Genomic DNA, 12,533 nt, shown 5'->3' with positions numbered 1-12,533 from the left:
GCCTCGTTACTAATTAACCAAATCATTAATCAGCATTTTTCCTTTTTGTCGCGGTGGGAATGGGACCTGTGTGGGGAGGAATGAGCGCTGCGGATATACAGATGTGTTCTGCCGGCTTGTAAAAGCAAAGGACGGCAGTTATCTCTTGGCTGACAGACGCACGTCGGCGTGCTTCGTTCCCCGCGCGCTTCGCGGGTCGCGGATTAAGGGTTGCACAACTTAGAGCTGTGGACATCTTCCGTTCTTTTTCAGCCTGGTTTTGGCTTCTTCCCGCTGGGATTTCAGAAGTGCAGCTAACTGAGAATGACACAAAGGAATTTCCTCTGACTGCGGCTTGGCAAAAACCTCACGCGCCCTTTTACTCTGCTGTGCGCGCGATGCGTTTTTGCTGCATTAATCTTTGTGAATTATTTTTTACTCGGAGACTTTGGGTCTTATTAGTCAGCACGAGTGTAATCAGTGCGTTTTTAAGGAGTGAGAAACTAAATCTATCAAATAACGAACGGATTGCGTTTCCTTCATCACCTGTTATTACATTATATGACATTTAATGACCCAGACATAGCCTACAGATGCTCTAAACCGAAGACACACAAAATGACCACCTCACACCGTCAAGTAAGGGTCCAATGATAATGATACTTATACTAATACTACAGCGAAGATAAGATGAGGAGGAACTGGACAAAAAAAAAAAGTGACCATGGAATAAATAGAGACAAACACCATCTCTATATCAAAATATATGACCTCGCCTAATTCAATAGCCTATAAAATGCACCTTCTTGCAAAGGAAGGACTCCTACCCGCAGCATTACTGCCTGAGGAGGTGAGAGAGTGTTACTGGATTACAATGCAGATGCACAGCCGTAAAGTCTTTTCCCAACGCGAGTCTCTTTCTCTGGAGAGTCTCAGGATAATGTCAGAAAAGTGGGACTAACCGGAAAGTTTCCTCGTGTTTCAGACCTTCTAAGAGAGGAAACCCGCTTCGAGAATAGCTCCAAAAGCAGAGAAGGGGAAGAAGGAAGGGGGGGGGGGGGGTAAAAGACTGGCAAGAGAGCGAACAGATATGCCATCAATGTCCGTAAAATCCAATTGGGAACACCGACCTCTTGTAGTCTAATCGAAGGTTTGGGAGTGGAGCAACCACTCTCTGCCGCCGCTGACCTGAAATCATTTCCGGAGTAAAAGCAAAGAGCAGCGGGGGGAAGCATGGAGGTTGGGTGGGAGTGACATGAGGTGCTATTGATTCTGGAAATCATATTGCCCATCCAATTATCCTCACAATGTTTCCTTCGTTTTTAAATTAAATTTTTTTGTTGTTGTTGTTGTCCAACAGGCCCAGCCTTCTGAAATTCTCTGTTTTCGTGTCTGCAGGTGGAACATTCTTCAGTGCACAGAAATGTCGGAGAAACGCAAAGAAACGCGAACATTGCAAAATTATCCACAATTACTTTGAAGCAGGATTTCTGAAACTGGTTGCATAGCTTTCAGTGCGCTGGTACTGGTGGTACTGGCAAACGAATAAAGGTTCAACCACAGCAGGATATTTAGGTAGGCTACTTCTCCTAAAAACGTAGATCCAATAAATAAGCGCATTCACACAAAAAGGAAGAAGAAGAAAGAAAACAGGCCCTCACATTTAGAGCAGGAAATCCAACATGCATTGAGAGCTTCGCTTCATTCTATAACGGAGAAGCAAATAGGATTTAAAGCCCAGCCTAAAAACTTTTGAATGACTTGAAAATAAGCCTTTTAATTTAATTTAAATTTAAAATGACAACAAGAGTTGCTGCTCAAGTCCCACTGACCACCAAAAAGTGAGAAGGAGCCCCCCCCAAAGCAAGCAGCTGTTTCTGTCATCTATAGCTAACAAATCACACACACACACTGTTACCACTACCGCCATTTTTTTTTTTTTTTTTTTGTTTAGAATTGATATCTTCTTCTTCTTCTTCTTCTTCTTCTTCTTCTTCTTTTTTATAACCAAGGTGAGAGAGAAACAGCAGTATCCTCTATGTCCCGGACAGTGAGTTGACCATAACAAATATTTGAACTTTTGAAGAAAAAGAATAAAAAAGATAATAATCTGTAACAGCCCCAGAAGTGTCCTCCTCCAGAATCCCCAGATCTGCTGATGAGTCACGCGATAAAAATGGGGGGCGGGGGGGTTTCAGCTCGGAAAAATGCATCTCAGGTTGAATGTGAGAAATAATTTGAAAACAGCTTGCTCGTGATGATGGACGCAACACAGCCTTGTTCAATGTGCTGGCCGCTTTGGATAAAAGCGTCTGCAAAATGACCGTAATGTAATGTAATGTAATGTAATGTAATGCTGGCAAAAAGAATGCAAATCAAAAAGTGGATGGAAAGTAAGGTTAGACTTCGGGGAGAAAAACTGACCAAACAAGAATTGAAAGTATAATAATAATATAATATAATATAATATAATATAATAACTCAAAAAAAGCATTTCGGAGATTTCTTTTTTAAGACATTCAACATCAGAGGGGAGATATTTGTAATTCTGTGACTTCTTGGCCCTTAGAAATGGCCCCTGAGCTTCCTCCTCTGGATTTACTGACCGGACAGAATATAATGGGAGGAGAAATCCCAAATTTCGGCTCGCATCACATCTGAAGCGATGCTGCTTTATTAGTGAGATGGTTTTATTTCAGGGAGGGGAAATGTTCATCGCCGGGGAGACTGCTGGAGTGGAAGTATCCTGACATGAAGGATATTTCCATACTTGAGTTTGTGGTGCCATCACTGGCCTCGCAGTGGTGCTCAGAGCGGACGGCATACTCTCCATTTATAGCTTGATTTTTTTTTTAATGATAAATACCCTGTGTTATGAATAATAAAATGTAAGACTGCTTCAGTATATTAAGGTGACCAGTATTATTAGCACATTGTCACATATTCTATGCATATGGTATTAACGCCTGAACCTAACCAGCCCATCCAATCAGGGGAACTATTCCTGACCAATGAGAAGCAGAGATGGGCAGATTATAACAGAGGATTTATGTCCTTTCTTTTCCCATCAACACGACTTCTTGTTTTTGTGTCAGTTTTATTTACCTGAAAGTAGCATTTCTCGAGGCAATCTGATATCATTTTCACTCTTCAGACGGGACATTTTTGCTGTAAATCTAGTTGGTTTTATCTTTAGGGCCCACCACACATCTCTCTGCCATCACTGCAAGCCTTTTCAAATATTTCTATTGTTTTAAAAAAAGAGCTTCTGAAAAGCAGGATTTTTGTTCTTTGAAGTTTAAGGAGGTCTAAAGGCCATGCGACATCATCATCACCACCATAGACACAAGTAGCCGAGTGAAGACAAAACTAGCAGTGCAGCACATTTCATCCCCCTGTCCCTGTGTGAGGCGGTGACACACACGTTTCAACAGGGGCCAGATATGCACTGAAACCAGAGGGAGGGGCGTACACCAAACATTTTCAACTGCTCACTTTATTTTCCATGTTCTGCTTTCAGTTAGCTTTAAAAATACACAATAGATTGAAAAGTTGTTTTTTTTCTTTCAGCGCAGCAGCTGTATGTTTAATTTGATCAACCGGGAAACATGCTCGAATGGACAGCTCTTTCACATTTACATGCAGGAACAAATGAATTTCTATGTTTTCATCACTGGGTGTTGTTCTTTAACCAGGAAGACTTGTGGGATCAATCAAGTCTCACAACAAACATGGAGCCGCTGGTCCCTCTACATATTGTGGGCTATTCATTTCACAACCAGTCCAAAATATAGAACCTCAGTGGCTGTGTGCAGTCATGTCTGAAGAGAGTACTTCTCCTTAGACCTATCAACCCATGTGTGCCAAGAGATACCAAAAGAAAAGGAATTATCTACAGGAAATAAATCCTTCTCACTCCTCTACTTTCAATCTGTTTATCCATAAAGGTTTTTTCATTTTGTCATGTATGACCTCTTATGCCTTTGTGTTCCTGAATGTGGGATTGCCCACGTTCCCCAAGAGTTCACCCTTAGGTAAAACCAGTCCTAAAGCAGAAAGCCATTCCATCAGCTCCTTCACTTAACACTGGGTTAATCTTTATCAGAGATGCTAATCTTTGACCACAAACTGAAAGGAAACCCTGACATCAGGAAGAGAGAGAGAAAAGAAAGAGAGGGCTGGGCTGGGGTGATGGAGGGGCCTGGAGCAGGGGTCAAATTGTCCTTTCTGCTCCCCAACCACAAAAAGTGCCAAGCTCACCAAATGTGTCAGGCAGTGGGTCAACATGCTGTACATGCTGTGTGTGTGCATGTGTGAGAGAGCTGTGTGCTCAAATGGTAGAAATAGATCTGTAGGCTGCATTTGCTCTGTTTAGTGTGGTACCTATTTATTCATGGCTTTGATAAATGATCAAATATTTGATCATAAATTTGGCCTTGTTGAATTTTGACATAGCTGCCTGTTGACTAAAGACAATAAGTCATGCTTTGAGCTGTCAGTCCATGCAGAAACAAAAGCTTGTTGCTTCGAATGGATTTTCCAAGGCTGACACTGGAGAGCCTGTCAAAGCCATGATGCTGTGCTAAACCACCTGCACCAGTACAACAGGCCTGGATCATTTTCCTAACAACATATTCCTCTTCTGACACATGGATGAGCAAAAGAAAGCAGTGACTGTAATATAATCAGGCGGAGCAGCAAACGGGCCGACTATAAGCGTGTTCCAGCAGAAGAAAGAAGCCGTATGGATTTTAGCCAGAGCTGTCACCCATCACAGTGCAACAGTGTTAGGTGGGCATGCCCCTACTATTTTACTCTAACTGCGTTTTGCCCTTAGTTTGTCAGTGATATATTAAATATCAATTAGATTATATCTGTGTTGGTGCTATGGTGGGTTTTTCAGACTCTGTAGGTCTCTATTCAGCATTGAGCAAAAACCACCGAGGTCAATAAGCTGCCTGAGCCGGCCCTTACTTCAGATGACATCAGGGAGCTGTTCTGTACGCTCTTTGGCATGCTACCATCTGAAAAGGCAGTCTTGCTTGACCGTAATCCTAGTTTAGGTTTGGACACGTTGAAAGTTGTTTTCGACTCACATACACCCTCAGAGCTAACATCGCGCTAACATTAGGTGCGCAGGGTTTGTGGCATGTGGGGGAATTTAGGAAATAATTTGAACTCCTATTAACTGGAAATAAAGTGTGAAAATACACACAGTAAGCAAAAACTGACCTGTGGATTATAGTTTTACTGAGATTTCAGATTTTGTGGTTTACAGAAAGAATATCATCTTGATCACGTTTGAACAAATTTAGTTAAAGATAACCATGCAAACTGTTGTGTGCCTCCAGTCATCATAACAATGTTTCATTTTTGCAACATTTACTTCAGAAAAAACACTTTGTCATCTTTGTCTGTGGTCATCCGTCACATATAAACTACTTGTTTAAGCTGCAACATGTTTTTCCAAATGAACAAAAATAAAGCAACCTTTGTCTTATTGGTTGCATTCAGAAGTTGGGAGCTCAGCATTTCTAAAACCGTGTCCCAGCGTAGGATCTGATCCTCTGTAACTCTGAAACTGACAGAAAACGTTAGCAGATAACCATGGTTCATTTTCCTTACTCTTATAAACTCTTCTTACAGTTTTTACAATTATAGAAACGTCATAGTTATTGTTACTTTTTGTTCAGCTGAAATGATACATGCTGCTACATGAAGATATGCTGCGTCACACCTGAGGTTTTTGTATTTGCAGCACGATAACCAAATGAATAATGTAACATTTTCATTTGACAACATGACCTCTTGGCTAAGTGGTAAAACTATTTCTAATGTGTATTTTGTACTGTTTTAGAATTAATTTCCCTACTCCCGCCCATAAATAATTGAGTTGCATTGCTATCTTTACCATGTGGTGTGGTCCAACAGAACTCTGATTAAATTGACCAGATGCTGCATCTATCCTGATGAAAACCCAACACAGCGTTCAAATTCAAAGTAGATAATCACTGACTAACATTCACTTTGGACTGAATCTGTGATTTTAACTTTTCATTAAAATAGTAAGACTTTTTTTTCTTTTTAGAATCATGTGTCCATTTCTTGTGAGTTGGGGGCAGGGGAGGACATGACAGGGACAGAGAGAAAGGAGGGAGTGGCTTCCTGAGTGAGCAATCTTTTCACACCGTCATAAATCACAGCATGGCAAACACGCATCTTCTGCTTTTAGAGCTTTCCATCAGTTCCCTATTCTCTGCAACTCAATGAGTCCCTTTAACAAACTCACATGCATATCACCACAGCTCCGCGCGCAAAGCTTTCCTCCTGCTGCAGGTAAACCTTTCAAATAAGAAAGGAAAGGGGGGACGAGAGCGCGCTCGCGCGAAAGAGAGACAGGGGTGGTGGGGGACTGCTTCACACACACACACACACACACACACCAAGAAAAAAAAAGTTTTTTGCCAAAGCGCTTTGCACCCCATGGATGACTCTGAGAGGGAGACAGAGCATATTCACACATCGGATAGTTTATGACTCGTGCGGCATAGCAGAGGATGGAGCAGAGGGTGGAGCAGAGGATGGAGCAGAGGGTGGAGCAGAGGGTGGAGTAGAGGGTGGAGCAGAGGCTGGAGCAGAGGGGGGAGCAGAGGATGGAGCAGAGGGTGGAGCAGAGGCTGGAGCAGAGGATGGAGCAGAGGCTGGAGCAGAGGGTGGAGCAGAGGGTGGAGCAGAAAATGGAGCAGAGGATGGAGCAGAGGGTGGAGCAGAGGATGGAGCAGAGGCTGGAGCAGAGGCTGGAGCAGAGGATGGAGCAGAGGATGGAGCATAGGGTGGAGCAGAGAATGGAGCAGAGGGTGGAGCAGAGGATGGAGCAGAGGGTGGAGCAGAGGATGGAGCAGAGGGTGGAGCAGAGAATGGAGCAGAGGATGGAGCAGAGGCTGGAGCAGAGGATGGAGCAGAGGCTGGAGCAGAGGGTGGAGCAGAGGGTGGAGCAGAGAATGGAGCAGAGGGTGGAGCAGAGGGTGGAGCAGAGAATGGAGCAGAGGATGGAGCAGAGGGTGGAGCAGAGAATGGAGCAGAGGATGGAGCAGAGGCTGGAGCAGAGGATGGAGCAGAGGCTGGAGCAGAGGGTGGAGCAGAGGGTGGAGCAGAGAATGGAGCAGAGGGTGGAGCAGAGGGTGGAGCAGAGGCTGGAGTAGAGGGTGGAGCAGAGGGTGGAGCAGAGGCTGAAGCAGAGGCTGGAGCAGAGGATGGAGCAGAGGATGGAGCAGAGGCTGGAGCAGAGAATGGAGCAGAGGGTGGAGCAGAGGATGGAGCAGAGGCTGGAGCAGAGGGTGGAGCAGAGGCTGGAGCAGAGGATGGAGCAGAGGCTGGAGCAGAGGATGGAGCAGAGGCTGGAGCAGAGGCTGGAGCAGAGAATGGAGCAGAGGCTGGAGCAGAGGATGGAGCAGAGGATGGAGCAGCAGACCTACCTGCTCTGTGTCCGCGTGTCTCTCCTGCTGGATGAAGTCCCTTTCGGGCACGGATGGACGCACACGCGGCAGTTGTGAGCGGAGGATTCCCGCCTCACCAACGCTTCACGCCCGTGCGTAATTCGTTTTTGTTTTTTGTTTTGTTGTTGTTTGTTTTTTTTTCCGAACGATTTATCGCATGTGAAGCTCCACCACTGCCTGTTATTTTAACACTGGCACATCGCATATCTTGAAATTGTCGTCAAGTGTTTGGGAAAAGTGATAAAACTTTACAGGCTCGCTATAAATCACCCACAATCAAGCCAATCTGCACCACACAATCTGACGGGGACTGCTCGGTCTGGAACGCCTTGTAAATTACCACTTTACCCCCCCTCCAAAAAAAAAAAATACCGCGTGCACGCGCTCTTCCCCCACCCCCTCGACCCCTGAAATGTTAGCCCATATAGGTCCCGCTTGTTGCCTGGCCAGCACCACGGCTGGGGCTCGCGCTTCACTTTTCTCCAATCTCTGACTTCCTGCCTTTACTTCGGAAAGCTTCGGTCAGCTTCGGGAAGCTTCGGTGCAGAACGGCTTTCAGATGGGCCTGCAGAACACCGAGTTAGATTTTAAAATAAAGCGATAAAAGCCCCCCTGGGTTGCGCGTGGCTGTACAGTCCGACCCAAGCTTCTCTGCCCCCTGCTCTTTATTCCTGTCTGATATTCTCTTCAGCTCACCGGATGAGTGCAGCTGCACTCCCGTTTGCTCTCTTTTTCTTCCTCCTTTTCTTCCTCTTTTTGGTTCAAACTCCCCCCGCTTCCCCGTCACGTTGCTGCAGGCCGTGAGCTGCCTTGGTGTCCTGTAACCTTCACTGGTTTTTACAGTCTGTTTACAGATAAACAGACAATCTGTTAGCAGCGGGGCTCTGCTTGGGTTTATCCCAGCTCCACCACAGACTGATCGAGCGCGTGAACTGTTCCTGAACCGGGCTGTGGTCCTGGAGCTGAAGAGGCCACAACAAGCAGGTTAGGACGGAGGGTTCTGGTGTAGGAATTGGGTTGTGCGGATGGACTTGCGAGGCTCAGCATGATCTGCCTGTTCTCGGGCCAGATGTTGGTCATTACATGGCGTCAAACTGCGCGCGATCAGAGTGGAGGAAGAGAAAACGGAGACTGAGAGAAAACGAGGAGCAGAAGTTGTGCTGTGATGTGGCCCTCTGCGGCGTTCCGCTTAATTCCCCCGCACACATTCAGTGGTTACATGTCGCTTCCAGGCCTATTATATTTGGATTAAAACATTATTCCAAACCGGAGCAGACCTAACCGAGGAGTTTGGGCGCGAGGTATCCAACGCAGACAGAATCCGAACCAACGCAACTCAGCTGGTTCTGTGTTCAAAGCAGAGATGGAGACATGAACAGAACCACAGGGTTCTACCACGACTGAAGGAGCTCAGGAGCCTTTTACACAAATGAAATCTTTGGGCATTTCTGGACCACCACACACTGGCACGTGACAGCTCACCATCATAGAACTTTTTTTTCTTTTTAAGCATGCAAACATCTGGAGATGACATGACGTCCATACAGATGTACTTGGTTTTGATTTGCGTCTGTCTCTCCCTTTGTGTGCATTTGTACTAACTACCCACGCACACGCGCGCGCGCACACACATGCGAGTGAGGGACGTAAAGCAAAGGAGAGGGAGAGAAAGAGCAGGAAAGCGAACCTGTTCCTTTTCACCAGCAGAAGCTCCACGCGGCCTGGCTGGAAAAAAAAAGGATTCTTCACGGGCTCCTGATTCCGTCTTAGTCGGTCATTTTTCAGGAGCTTTGAATCATCGCGTCGACAAGACGATTGCTATAAATTAGCACGAGGCTTCCTATTGATTAATTTTCGAACACGTATTCATCTCCGAGCAAGGAAGAGTCATTGTAGTGGACTGGCGCAATGGAGCACGAGCTGGATGTCCGCAGCCTGTAAGAGAGATAATAATGCTGATAATAATAATGATAATGCTGCTGCTGATGATAATAATAATAATAATAATAATAATAATAATAATACTGATAATAATAATAATAATGTTTTGTCGGCATCAGTCGACTTTTCCCACACTTAAATCTTTTGCTCTGTGGTACCGATGAAAGGCTTCACATTTATGAGAATCTGTCTCTAAAACATCTCGGCTTCAAAGAAATTGTTGCCAATTTTCAAAAATATTTATTCATTTATTTGTTCAGTGAAACTGGTTTTGTGAATAAGTTCCAGTTAAAAGTGCAAATGTTGTATCACTCCGTGGAGTTTGATCGTTTCTTTCAGCAGCATGATTTATTTTTTTGCCTCCCCTTTCTCTCTTCTTTGCTCACGGCTGGACTATAAAACATCTGTTTTTAGCATCTGGAATGTAAATATTCAACAACACATTTCTTTACGTCATAAAGGCTATTCTTTAAACTTGCACATTTGGCTTTGCCTTCACTTTTCTTTCTACCGTTTTTGACGGTGTCTCCGAACAACGCGCACGTGTTTTCAGAGTCGGTTTTCTTTTCCGTTTTCCTTGTATAATAATTAAAGAATTACACCTCTGGGTCTACTTTGAACTTAGCAGGAGAGGATTCCATCATGCAAATGAATTTAGAGATGAAGTGAGAACATTGCGTGTCCTTCCTGCAGTGAGCCCTCAGTGCGGTTTAAATCTTCTTTGTGTGGGAAACTAACAGCCAAACAAAGAATGTGGCTGCCGCTCTCAGCACTGAGTGGGAAGATAAGCCTTGTTTAAAGTCTTGTCCGAGTGTCTGCTTGTTTTCATGCCTGTCTGTCACATGCACGCGCCTCTACTCCCACGTACTAACCTTGTCTTTGACAATTTGGAATTAAACGGTGCTGCAATTATGGCTGCAAACGCACATTTTTGCTCTTTCGTATTTAATCTATTTATTCCACATCTAGAAGCGCAACAGAAACAGCTTCACGAGCTCTGACCTCACCTCTGAAGGACTTGCAACAGCAAACCATAAAGGCGAAACACGTGCTGCAGTGCCCCTTTTCAACGCGAACACACACACACACACACACACACACACGGTTCTGATATGAATGGTTTTGTAAACGCTGGCTATATTTTAAATGACAGCTTAGACGCACGGATATCAGGGCATATATATTTAAATGGAAACATAAGAAAAATCAAAGTGCTGTTATAGATGATGAATATGAAGGATAAAGTATTTCCCTTATTCTGCCGTGCTCACAAAGAGTTGATCGTTTTGCCACTGACTCTCAGCAGGTTTTGATCCAAACACTCATTTCTGCCTCAGTTATTTCATTTCCTGATTCCAGAACATACACAATAACGCAGTGAGGCTTTTTGCTTCGCACGCGGACAGGAAAGAGGGCCACAGCGCGTAAACCCAGGCAGACTTGTAATTTCAGAGCTGGTGGGAAGTGAGCGCATCGAGGCTTCGGACGAAGTGAAATATTCCTTCTCCAGCCTGCAGCACGGACGCTGTAATAGAAGCCAGGCAGGGCGGAATGTAACATCCTTACAGCCTTTCAGATATTTGAACTATTTCAGCTCTGTTTGATCTGCGGCTATCTGCCAGACAAAACATTCCCAGTGGTGGACACGTGCCTATGATAAGGTAAGATAGCCAACGTGTTCCCTGCTCTCCTTGTTTGGACCATTTAAACGCAGGAGTGTTTGGAACTTTACATTTTTTAGCAAATGTGCAGATGGAAGTATTCCAGATTTGCTTTCTTTATCCGAAGCAGCTGGGCTGAGTGGCATTTTGAAATACAATACCATTGTATCTTTGTCACCCAAACTAAATATGAACAAGAGCTATCAAGAGAAATGTAGAATCAAAAATTTTTTTAAGGAAAAAGGGAGGAATGGACTCGCGTAAACAACCCCACCCCCCTCCTCCGTTCGTCCACAGAAATGAGGCGAAATATTGTTTTTGACGCGGCAGCGGGGCAGCAGGAATACAGAAGCTCTGCCTCTTGCTGCTCTTGTTATCATTATGTGATGGGGAGCCGAAGAGAGGCTCTAATTTGGTTAGACAAAGGTTTACACTGAGAGCCACGGATGAGTCGGAAGACAGACAGGGAGACAGTTCGGAAGAGCCTGAGAGTTCCAACTGGAAAGTGATCCATCCATCCATCGATTGTTTTTATTTGATTCTATTACTGCTACCACTCATATTGATTATATTATTACATCATTACTAAATGTAAAACTGTTTTGCAAGCCAATGTTGTTTGTATGCAATAAATATAAATGATTATCCTGTCTCCTGTTCTGTTTTGAACTCATCTCTCCCACAAAAGACGTTCCAATTCACGGTAAAGATCGAGCAAAAGACACTGAGATATTGAGTGCTGACGTGGATAAGTGTGACCACCTCAATGGCAACAGGCTTTTAAAAGAAATACACTGGGAAAGGCACGCAGATGTATAAAATATTACTTTAAAGATCAACTTAGAATCCGTCTGTTTTCATGCACTAAAGCGCCAAAAGAAATAAAATGACTAACGGCAGAGATCATGTGAGGTATGACACGACAAGAACTTCAGCTGAAATAAAAAAAAGTCAAATATGATTACAAACCAAGCTAAATCTTTCCAGATTTACAAACCTAAACTAACCAGGAACCAAACTGTGCGCGAGAATCAGTGAGCGTGAATCGGTGTCATTTACACCTCCAGCCTGGCTTTCCTTGGCTGCTGAGACTCAGCCACTCCTGTTGACTAAATAATGGAGGTTTTCTTCACCAGCGCGTCCTTTTTATGGGCTTTCAAGGGGGCTAAGGTGTTCCCAGGGTGCCATATTTAAACAAATCTGCCTTTAATTTGTCACTGCAGTAATTCAAAACCAAGAGTTACTGCCAGCTACTGTCACACTGACGTAGAGAAAAGGAAAACGCCCCGAGTAATAATTAAGTGCAAAAAAACAGCGAAGAGGTGTGAGTGATGGCAGAGAAGGAAGAGAAGGAAGAGAACAGGAGCAGGACAGTGGCAGCAGGGCTGGATCACAGGGTGGTGGTAAGAGGAGCCGGCCATGGCAGGATCTCTCCCTCCTCTCCTTCCTCTCCCTC

At 44.5% G+C, this 12,533-nt stretch overlaps 1 protein-coding gene across 3 annotated transcripts in view; it reads right to left on the bottom strand.

Moving 5' to 3' along the window:
- hoxb3a (homeobox B3a) overlaps positions 1-12,533 on the bottom strand; it is a 33,687-nt gene that overhangs the window by 13,386 nt on the left and 7,768 nt on the right. The window contains exon 1 of one of the 3 annotated variants that reach the window (XM_075454725.1): positions 7,455-7,713. The exons of the other annotated variants lie outside the window; for them this stretch is intronic. The gene's annotated coding sequence lies outside the window, so the exon portion shown is untranslated. Of the gene's footprint in view, positions 1-7,454; positions 7,714-12,533 lie in introns of those variants that run through there. 3 annotated transcript variants of the gene reach the window in all.

The sequence above is a fragment of the Odontesthes bonariensis genome, chromosome 21 (assembly GCF_027942865.1).
Source record: "Odontesthes bonariensis isolate fOdoBon6 chromosome 21, fOdoBon6.hap1, whole genome shotgun sequence".
Taxonomy (NCBI): Eukaryota; Metazoa; Chordata; class Actinopteri; order Atheriniformes; family Atherinopsidae; genus Odontesthes; species Odontesthes bonariensis.
Note: the sequence above shows the minus strand (reverse complement) of the source record. Positions and strands in the feature narration are given on the sequence as shown.